This window comes from Armigeres subalbatus, chromosome 2 (assembly GCF_024139115.2).
Source record: "Armigeres subalbatus isolate Guangzhou_Male chromosome 2, GZ_Asu_2, whole genome shotgun sequence".
Lineage (NCBI taxonomy): Eukaryota > Metazoa > Arthropoda > Insecta > Diptera > Culicidae > Armigeres > Armigeres subalbatus.
Window position 1 is genome coordinate 456,381,788 of NC_085140.1, and position 11,199 is coordinate 456,392,986.

Sequence of the window (11,199 nt, forward strand, 5' to 3'; positions counted from 1 at the left end):
CGCCATCTTGTATCTGATTGATATATGCATTGCAGTTTTTGTTGTTGGGCAAAAATATTTCTGTTCATTTCTTGAATCGAACATGGATTCTTTAAAATTACGACATTATTGTATCTATATTTAATTAACATATTCAATCTGGTAGAATGCATTCTAGATGATCTATCAATCAAATGTATATTGCATATCAGAAATTCAGTTAGGTTCAATTATGTTTGAACATGCAGGTGAATCGAACCAGACCTGAATAGAGAGAAATCAAGTAGTGTAAAATGCTTCCCACAAGATCAATGAAGTCTTCATTCTTTTCAATCGAGTAGCTATGCCTACGAATTGATCACTTTTAGTCTTTTGTTTTTCTTTTCTCACAGCTTTGCTTATCCGCTTACTATTTGCTTTATTTGTGCTCATTCTACAAAATGTATGGTTCCTTGACGTTGTTGTTATCTCTGAGTTTGTTCATGTTTTGGGCAGTTTAGATTTAATGGACTTTTTGCGTTTTTCATATTGGTTTAGTTGAGTTTCTTTCTTCTTGTTAACATGCAAAACATAGGATAAACTTAACATCCTTGTTTTACCAATAGTAAACTTCTGACATCCAATTAATATTTGTTTCTTCTAATTAAATAAAAATGAGGTTACGCTATATTCACAGTTAACTTCACTTACCAAAAGGCAATTTTTGAACAGTGATTTCTTTTCAACAGCGACTTTTACAACTTTTGTGATTGTTAGCAAAAAAAAAAAACGGATTGCAGTTGAAAACATTATAGGCTATTTGAGTGATAATAATTTAATGCGTACCTTATCCATAGGTACTTTAGAAAGAATGATTTATACAGAGTGTAATAGTTGAAGTTTATAAAATTGACATTTAACTTAGAGCGTTTAAGAGAACCTAGCTAGCGTAAACAAAGGAATATCAATACAGGAAATACATACGTGAAACATCCGAATCAATAACAGCATTTTCAGCAAACCATCCAGTCTAGAACGTGAACGGCACAGGTTTAGGATTTGAAGGTTACTTAATTTTGAATTTCAACGGTGTCTACGCTAGGTGTCATGCTCAAACAGGATTCAAAGAAGCGATCAGCGCAAACATTATTACTTTCGGTGAAACGCAACAGCCTCGTGAGCATGGTGGTCACGCACGGATCTGCTTCTGCTGATGCATCATAGGAATATCCGCGTTGACTTAAGTCGTACGCCACGTTGAGCAACGAACGTCAGCAGTGTCAGCAGGTCGTACTTTTGCCATGCTGATTCATCTCCTGACAAGAGACTGCATGAACCAAGAGCCTTCTGCGTGTGCCACGGAGAATCCCGGATGTGAATAGGCGATCAGGAAATCGGCATGGGCTGGTATTTTTAGCCTGCGGATGGCGCTGTCCGTCCCAGTGTTCGAGGGTGACGCCTGCGTCTCAGTTGATCTCCTGGCAAGCTTGATGAAGAACACTTCGGCTTGCCGGCCAGCGTTGGCAAGGATTTGCGGTAAAGTAAGACAAATTATGTCCAACTTATACTGGCAGTCCCTTTGCGTACAGATAGCCCAACTCACCGTGGAAAGGATAGTGATGAGACACAATCGTGACGAGGATCCATCATGGCAACTGAGGACAAACAACCTTCTTTTTAAAACGTTTTAGGATTTTCAGAATTCCATTCATGATATGAATTTTATATTTCAACCTGTTTCTAACTCAATCAAATCAACTTGTTACTGAAATATTGTTACCAATTCCACTAACCTTTCTCCACCTCCTTCTGCACTTCCGCAATTTTAAATCCTTTACACGCGAACATCAAAGTCCAGATACTTAGCGTGGTGCCAGATTCTGCAATCCACGTTGGTTCCGGTTCGAGCCTTCAGTTGAGGGATTTCAAAGTGTTCATGATTAAAATCAGCGCCAGCCCGCGCTTTGGATTCTCGTTATATTCGACGCATAGCGATCCACCGGCATGCGAATTTTGTACCGATCTCAGAATTATTCCTGAAACGGTAAAAGAATTACTCATATGACTGGCAGAAAGATGAAAGTTTGTTCATTGTCCACACACTATTTTTTCCTATTGTAATTGTAATTTATTAACTATCGTGAATCTGTTAGTTAGCTTTACATCAGGAAAGTTCTGGGAAGAATAGAACAAAACAACCTTCAAATTTTTTTATAGAATAATGTTTTAATATCAGTGTTTTCCTTGACCTAAAATATAAAACTTATAGATTCTGTATGATAATATATTATGAATTACAATTCCAAAATCTTACAAATTCTATGGGTTGCGACTAATCCGTTGACAGCCACCGTGCATATCGTTGCTTTTTGTCTTGATGTTTTTTTGTTTTCCATCATTCCATATTCCCATCTTCGAAGGATACCCAAAGGAATAAGAAAAACTACATCTTTCGCATGGTTCAGGAGAAAATCACATCACGAGAAGGACGACCAACGAAATAAAAGATAGAACAAAAACTTACAGGCCATTTCGTGCCTCAAAGCGTCGGCAACATGATGCATTTGCTGATTTTGTTCGAATCCTGACCAATTTGCTGTGGCTCAACCTCAACCAAACCCACTCTACTCATTTTCGTTAGTTATTTCACCCTGTCACCACAATCACGATACTTATGAACGATTTCCGAATATTGTAAATCCCAGTAGATTTTTTAAAATTCTTCAAAGTCGATACGTGTTTACATGAATACAGAGAACAGAGAAGAATGATGCGCTTTCTGATCTGATGCATCAGAAAACGTTGCAAGGCGTTTGTTCTGCGATGCAACCTGCAAACCCCGCAACGCAAAAAGTCATGCATATCCAATGAAAATTAGATGCGAATTATAGATAGTGGAATCAAGATGAATATACATAGGTGTTCCAATCTGCCAAATTCACGATTCAGCCATCTTGATTTTAGTGGAGAGCCAGCGGTTTGTTTATGTTTTGCACCGAAAATGAACTTTTCACCCTGCCTTCTTCTCGCCCATTAATTGGGAGATTGCAACACCTAGCTGAGCGATTCCAAGCAACAGCATCAATTTAAGAAAATTTTAATTCATGATTTTCATTGAGTTGAAACTTTGCACAGTTTTTCAATTTCATCTAAATCGTCATTTCGATATCAAATCTTCATATATGAGTCACAGTGACGTCACATCGTATGTAGCCACGGCTGCGTCCTGGTGACTTTCTTCCATATTTGACAGGTATCTGGTTTGTATATAAACAAGGTTCATCCGCTTGCGGGAGATAGGATGAACATCATGAACCTACCACGATAAATGTCAAATTGAGTTCATTCGATTGAGTTTTGAGGTTAAGTTTATTTGATGTAAAACCTATAGACTATCGCAAATGAACTCCCCCAAGAAATTAGACGTTTGAGTCGATAAGAACGCAAAATGAACTTTTGTTCGAGAAGACGACCGCCCAAATGTCAAAATCCATCGAGTGAATTGATGAACCGCTGCAGGTCTATTGAGTCACGACTAACTTTTCAAAAGGTGTATGTGAAAATGGTTCAAAATATTTAAAAAGCTGCACAGCAAAACGGAATGTTCGATAGTTAGATTTTTCAGCAAAATTAGACAACTAATACTAATGACACACTGGTGGTACAAGCACATGGTACAAGAATCTTGAAATGAGTACCATACCAATTATTGTCTTTATTAAAGATAGTCTTGGAATAATTTTTGTTCTTTGTACCATGGTACAAGTACTCACAGGTGTGTCCTTAGTATAAATGGTGATTCTTAAGAAAAAGTGCAGTAAAAAATTTTTTGCCTTTAAAATATCATTTTCAAAAACTCAAATATCTCAAACCCTATCTTTTTCGAACGTAATTTTTTAGGAAAACGGTCCATTATATTAGCTATTACCATAAAAATTTGGTGATGGTTAACTAATAAACAAAAAGTTTGACATTTCAAATATTCTACAATTTTCAATATAGTAAACAAAAAAATTTCCGTGTATTTTTTTTTTTCAAGAATCGCAGTTTGTTGCTGATTTTATTGTTATGCCTTGCGTGAGTTAAACAAGTTGTTTGTATGATATTCCATATTTATGTATTCATCGATATTATGTATATTATATGTATAAATAAATAAAAATGAATTAATATTATCCTAAGTATTAAATTAAATGTTAGTTACATAATGTTGTTATAGAAACTCTAAGAGTTTTGGGTTTGAATTTTGTATGGGTTATGATATCATGAAAACAGTTTATTAATACTATTTTTATTTTTATTCAAATTTTTAAAATATCGAACACTTTTGAATTATTATCAGCACAGTTTGAGTATAGTTTGCTTTAATTTTATTTTCCGACAATGGAATGAAACATGAAATTTTTGTTCCTTTGATCGTTTTCGCGTTATTAAATTGCTCGCTGAGCTTCCAGTTTTTTCTGTCTCTTCAGTAGTAAAACAAAAGAAATTTGTTAAATCTTTTCTTTTCACGATTTGCCCAATCAAAAGTTCTTTCTGCAGTTTTAATTGGATGCTCTGTTCTTTGGCTAAACTTGCTCTTGTTGCATGCGCTTTATTGTTCCTCCAATAGCATCACAAGGACCTTTGCCATGTGATGTAAAAATGCCATACCTCAAATTACGTACATTGATTTAAATTGACATAGGTTTTAATGATTTTGCATGCGACGCGTTCATCAGACATGAAATATATCTTTTGACTTCTTTATGCTTATCAACGCGTAAAAAGTTAATCATTTTTCAATGAACAAGTTTACGATACTGAATCGTGTCTTAAATCTTCGAATTATAAAACTTAATGTTCAATTTGTACTTCCATTAAAATAAATAACGAATGGATGAATTGTAGCTTGTTGTACGTTCCAGTGATGGGACTGCACTTCATCTTGCAACACAAAGCTGTAATTTCAGAAAATCACAAATGACTAAAAATTCACCATTTTGTAATGTATTTTCGTATTTTTGCTGATTGTTCTGTTTAATGAAATCGTGAGGATTAAACTTTCTAATTTAAGCAAAAATATGACACAAACTCATCTACAGGTTTTACATAGTTCTATGTCACACCTATCCGTGGTCACCCATTGCTCAAATGATAACTGATCAATATATTTTCTTCAAACTCAGAATAAAGTATTTTCCAATGATGAAGAATCTGGACAATCCGAACAAGATCGTAGATAGAATTTGATGTTGTATTTTCACACAAAAGACTACCAGTTAACATTTTAATATCCTTTGTTAAACTGATTCTTTCAAACTATGTAAAATAAGATTAATATTCTCATTTGTACACACACATTATGTGTTCCTCGTGTGTTCCTGAATTGAAAGAAGCTTATTGCCTTGGCTGAAGGCTTGCAAATGAGGAAAAACTTATTTTAATATTATCGTGAATTTCTTGAGCGTGTGTACGCTTCTTTCATAGTCGTCATCATTAATCGTTTTTGGATTGTTGACGCTTTCCATCTTTTTTTACTGATACAATCTTTTGACCAGATAGCTCGACTCATTTACTTATCCTTCAAAATATTGAACTACTATTTCTTTTGTCTCATCTGTTAATGCGCTAGACCTAGTATTTTGGTTGAAAGACAGTTATTCTTCAATTGTTTTCTTCTTTTACATTTCTATTGGTTTTGAACTCATCAATGGCATCCTGAATAGACCACGAACTTGGCAGCATCGACAAAAATAAATTTTTCTTTCCTTGTCGTGGCTGCATTCGAGAACCTTCCTTCATATTTATAATTACCTCATCGTAGTCTGTATTTCCACATCATCAGGTCCTAATTTGAAGAGGTTTCTTCGTACAGCTTCGTTTATTTCACGGTATTTTTCTCCGGATAAACGTAGTCCATCTTACTCCATTTAATCGAGTCACTTTTATCCCAGCTATGCCCTCGTTAAAGCGTTCGATGTTGACCTTTGATACACTCATCTTCCGATTGATTTGTTGAAACAGATTTCGCTGATGGTACATGGTGGCAAGGCTCAGCACTTAATACTTCTGAATTCCTCAGTTGTTGTCGATACATCTGGCAATTCCTCAGTTGTCGTTTTCGAACTTCCTGCGCCTTGCTCAACGATGATATACAGATTGCTCTTTGTCAACGTTTAGACGGCAGGACGAAATGCGTAAATTTGTATTCAATGTGACATTGAGCATAACCAGTCGCTTAGTTTATCTATGGTGCTTGGTGAGATTTCGTAACTTTGAACACTTTTTCCATCAAACGGCCTACAACAGTTGAGAAAGCGGCTACCTCTGTTGTTCGTAAATTTCAATAAACAAAATCACTTTAAGTTTTTACTGACTAGTTTGTGTCATTTGTTTGACTGAAGAAAAATTACTATAAGATTGAAACTAGCTACCCCATAGGGTATGGGACTCGTCAGGGTTTGTCTCAACTTACCAAACTCGCATCAATCCGTCTTCTACTGGTTTATTGGCCAGCCAGGAGGCACGTATCAATCACCGGTCCACTAGAGGACCCAGAGTAGTGAGAAAGCACGAGCAAAGTCTCTACCACCCTAAATTAACTCAAAAGCCGTAAAAATTTCATTTAGGACAACCACCGAGGATAAGGCTTGTGGCCTTTGCGAGCCTGAACAAAGCGGAAATAGCAAAAGAAAGTGAAAGTTTTTTTCCAGGATGCGCAATTTGAATAAGTGCTACCTGATTTAGCTTTAACATCATTGGTTTATTTGCCTAGGGCGGTAATTAGGCAAACGTCACACATTTTAGGGTACTTGGTGCAAGGCCTATGGCTGCCCTGAGTGTTGGCGATGGTCTCTCTGTCGCATGAAAGGGGCGCCAGAGCCAGCGAAAATGCCGAAGCGGGCTTGGTGGCGGTGGCTGCGAATGGCGATGTTGGTTGATACTGGTCGGCGGCTTGCCGGACAGGTGCGAAACGGGTTGATGTGGCGGGGCAGCAAACGAGGCGGTGTTGTTGCTCGAAACTGATCGGCGGCTTGCGACGAAAGGTGCCTGAGCGGGTTTGACGACGTGGTGGCCGCGAACTGGCGTGCGTGGTAGTCGAAACGGGTCGGCGGCGCCGGACGAAAAGTGATGTTGCGGTCGCTCGGTTCGATTCGATGGCTTGCAATCCGGGGTAGCTTGAGATGACGGTTACGCGGTTTCTCGCCGATCGAAAGTTCTCCACCAATTCACGATACGTCGCTACGGAATATCTTCCCGACCTGGCGATACCCGAATCCAAAATGCTGCACACACGACACTCAGGACACTGGCGCACTTGATGATGGCTTGAATTGACTGCTCACAGTCGCGGAACGGAATCACGGCTTCCGGGCTGATGGGCTGATTCTTCCGGTCGAACCTCTAGCACGAGGGAAATTTATTGAGGTGCATCTGGGGGCCACCCTGGTGACCGCCACGATCTCGCGGAAGGGTTCCAAACCTGTTCCAGGAAAGGGCCACTATCGGACCTGCCGTCGGCGTTAGTATCATTGTGTGACGTTGCATGTGGTTTTTTGGGGCTCCATTTGCAATCATCCCTAATTACCTTTTTTCTGCAGTTTTTCACGGATCACCCAACTTAGGTATTTTTCTTGGATACCTAATAAGGAGGCTTAACAACTGCAAATTAGAATAAAAACACTTTCACTAAGGTTTTTTAACCTTTAATTAAATTTTTAAGACACACGTCGCGACTACTACTCCCTACGAGGGTTTGCGACCGAAAGAAATTTTTGGTAATGGCTGAGGTTTTAACAGCGGTAGTAACGGAGATCAAACTTCTGTGAAGCACGAGTTTGACATTTACTCCCACCTTGCGTTTGCTTTCTCTCTCTTCATGGTGGTAACCCTATTTATGTTTTTTTGAATCAGGTGTTGATTTTGCAACCCACCTGTACTGCTGTCAATAAATTTCAGAATGAAATGATTGATGAGGCGAGTCTACTGTGGGTGAGACAACTGCAAACGCGCGTGAGAGCCTGACAGGGCCGACACTCACTAATGGTGTGAGCCAAACTAGGTGTGACAAAATTAATTCAAAAAGCAAACAGCAGGTGGAGCCAGCAACTAATTTGTAACAAACGGTTACAAGATCTTTAAAAACCTTTAGTAGTAATTTTTTGCTTTTTCGAGCATTGTCATGAATGTACCTATCATGCATTTGTTGTTGTTGAAGATACCCGTTTCCTCCGATCATAAAGTCTATTCTCTAAGAGGTATATTTTTGCAGGTAAACTTAGACGTACACGTATATAAATCTTTGATTTTGCAGCTTTTGTCTTAAAATAACATTCTGATATGTTTCTATACGTTATTATCAACAGGTTTCAACACTATTAAAAGAATTTTCGCCAGTCACGTGCAATGAAAATTGACACTATCAATACTTTTGATCACAACACTGGATCGTGTCTAAGTTTCTTATAGATGCTATGAATAATTAAATCAAAATATCATGAAAACAACTTGTTTAAATCACGTCCCTTAACAATAAAATCTGCATCAACTGTTCGAAATAAATTACACAGAAAAAAATGTTTTTTACTAGATGTGAAAATTGTGAAATGTTTGAAATGTCATAACTTTTTGTTTATTAGTTTACCATCAAATTTTATGGTAGAGCTAAATATATGGACCGTTTTCCTAAAAAATTACGTTCGAAAAAGATAGGTTTTGAGATATTTGAGTTTTTTGTGACAAAAATGATATTTTTAAAGGCAAAAATTTTTTTTACTGTGCACATTTTCTTAAGAATCACCATTTAGTTGTCTAACTTTGCTGAAAATCATAAAATCGAACATTCCGTTTTTGCTGTGCAGCTTTTAAATATTTTTGAACCATTTCACATACACCTTTTGAAAAGTTAGTCGTGACTCAATGAAGATTTGATATCGAAAATGACGATTTAGATGAAATTGAAAAACTGTGCAGAGTTTCAAATATTTTCGAAATGGTCGCTCAGGATCGACTGCATGCCCTCGTGGAATTCTCTATATCCCATTGAGGGAGTACTACCACCGTCACTCCAGAGCGTTGTTCTGGGAAATTCAGGTAGGTTGATTAAGAAGAAGCATTCGAAAATTTTGCCCGTTGTGCAAAAGACGATGATCGACAATGACCGAAACGTTGGTCATTATTGGCAGTCAACGAAGGAATTTGAAAGCATCATATTAGTTTGCGAATGGTTTGGTATTAGTTCAAGAAACGGTATTGCTATTGGTCATAGTATGGAGAAGCGCAAATCGTAGCAGATCTCCAGATCTGCACACAACACCATTATTCTTGTTAACACGAGAATGTTTCTACCCGAAAACATTCTAAATCGGCGAGAATCGAACGCGTCACTCAGGATTGGCATTCCTACGGCTTTACTGCGCTAATTCAGAGACCCTAGTGTTAGACTCGCAAGACGCTCCGATCGAATAGAGTTCGCCGCCGACCAAACTGACTGTCAACAAAATTAGGAAGGTGAATCGATCAGGTGGGAAACGATTGGCGGACCCTCTGCAGACTTGGTGACGACGTGCAGCCATGGACCGAGGTGAATGGAGAAGACTTTGCACTGCAAATAAAGACAGTGTTTCGGATCTCGATGAGGGACATGCCTTTTTACAAGGAGAATGCATTTACGCACGACTCAGCACACGTGCTTAGTAGTTGCTAAGCTTCCACACGGAAGTGTACTGAGGTCGGACTGACCAGTGGAGATAATACTGACTAAACTCCCTTGAGCTCCACCCATCGTTTTCCCAGGAACCGCCTCCCAGCATTACTTCTGGGGATAGTAGTGCTTATTGCACCTGCTCTTTCACACTCGCACAGGCACTTATCCCGTATGAGGCTTACTTGCTTACTGGATGCTCTCTAACACACCCTGACACTCGCTCTGACGCACTATATGAGTCGTACTGTCACCATTAACATACCATGTGAGTCAAACTTGTTTAGCTCCATTAGCTTAGCTTAGCTTAGACTAGCTGTACATATCAATGAGTTGCTACTCCGTGATTGATCAGAGGTGGTAAATTGCACTGATCCAAGTGAATAGTGATTCAGGCACGTTTCAGCAGCTCGACATGTTGATCAATAACGGCGCTGGCCAAGTCCTTACAGTCAGTTGGGAAAGGGGAAAGTAGTGTGATAACTGTTGCTACTAGAGACCGAGAATACCTCTGCATCTCCACAATTACACGGAAGGAAGTTTTGTTAGTTGGTAGGGTAATCAGAAACATAGATCGGGATGCACCATAGAAAGTGATGACCTATGAAACTTCTATTCTACTTCCTTTGAATATTAGCATTTCTTATCTTGTTTAATTGTCCATCCTTCGCGAGGATAAAAATCAAACGCTCAAAGTGAGCGATTGTGTATTTGAGTTTGAATCGAGCGTCCGCAACATAATTTCGTCAAGAGAAAGTATAAAAAAGCGATCGAATTTAAATAAGGAGAAAATCACGGCTTTTTAACAAATTGATATTTATCGGAAAGCACGCCAATCAGCAACCCTTATTGAATCTCAACTTGAGGTTAAATACAGCATAGAAATGTTTTGACAATTTACGTTAATTTTGATGTTTATTTATACCTCTGTTTATTTACGTGTCGTTGTGTGTAAGGGTTATGAGTTTCTATTTCGTTTTTAAATTTCAGTTTTAGTTTTTAAACATACCAAATGAAAATCTAGCCAGGAGGAGATTTTAAGTGAACTGAAACTCTTTCAAGTAATTAATAAATTTTCCTTATCAAATATCGTTGTGTGAATTTCAAACAAATTATTTCAATTAATGCTTATTTTCGTTCTTTCCATAACTTTACAAGTGTTCTGTTGCCTAACTCAAGAATTGCAAAAATATTTTTTAGTGGAATGACAGTCCATGAGATAAAATGTTCAAATGTTGAATTCTACGGTTTTGCTGTGTATTTATAACAAACAAAAAACCCAGATTAATCCACCACGAGATATATGCTTTGTGCATTATAAAATATTGAAAAATCACATTAGAAAGGTCAAAAGCTTTTGGGGAATAGATCACATTTTTTCGATCATTTTAATATTTTTGCTTTGCCACCATTCAAAAAAAATGTTCTTTGAATTTTCAAGGGACCTTGGGAAAACAATGTTTTTCAATAATTCCGAAAGCAATGATCGGGCCCATTTCCAATAGCAAACATTCCCTGTCGAATGCAACTTGTTGCGGAGTAAATTCCGATAATTC

General features: G+C 37.8%; 1 pseudogene; it reads right to left on the bottom strand.

The window, feature by feature from the left end:
- Positions 1–1,028: 1,028 nt before the first annotated feature.
- Positions 1,029–2,489, bottom strand: LOC134210486 (caspase-like; annotated as a pseudogene).
- Between the last annotated feature and the right edge of the window lie 8,710 nt (positions 2,490–11,199).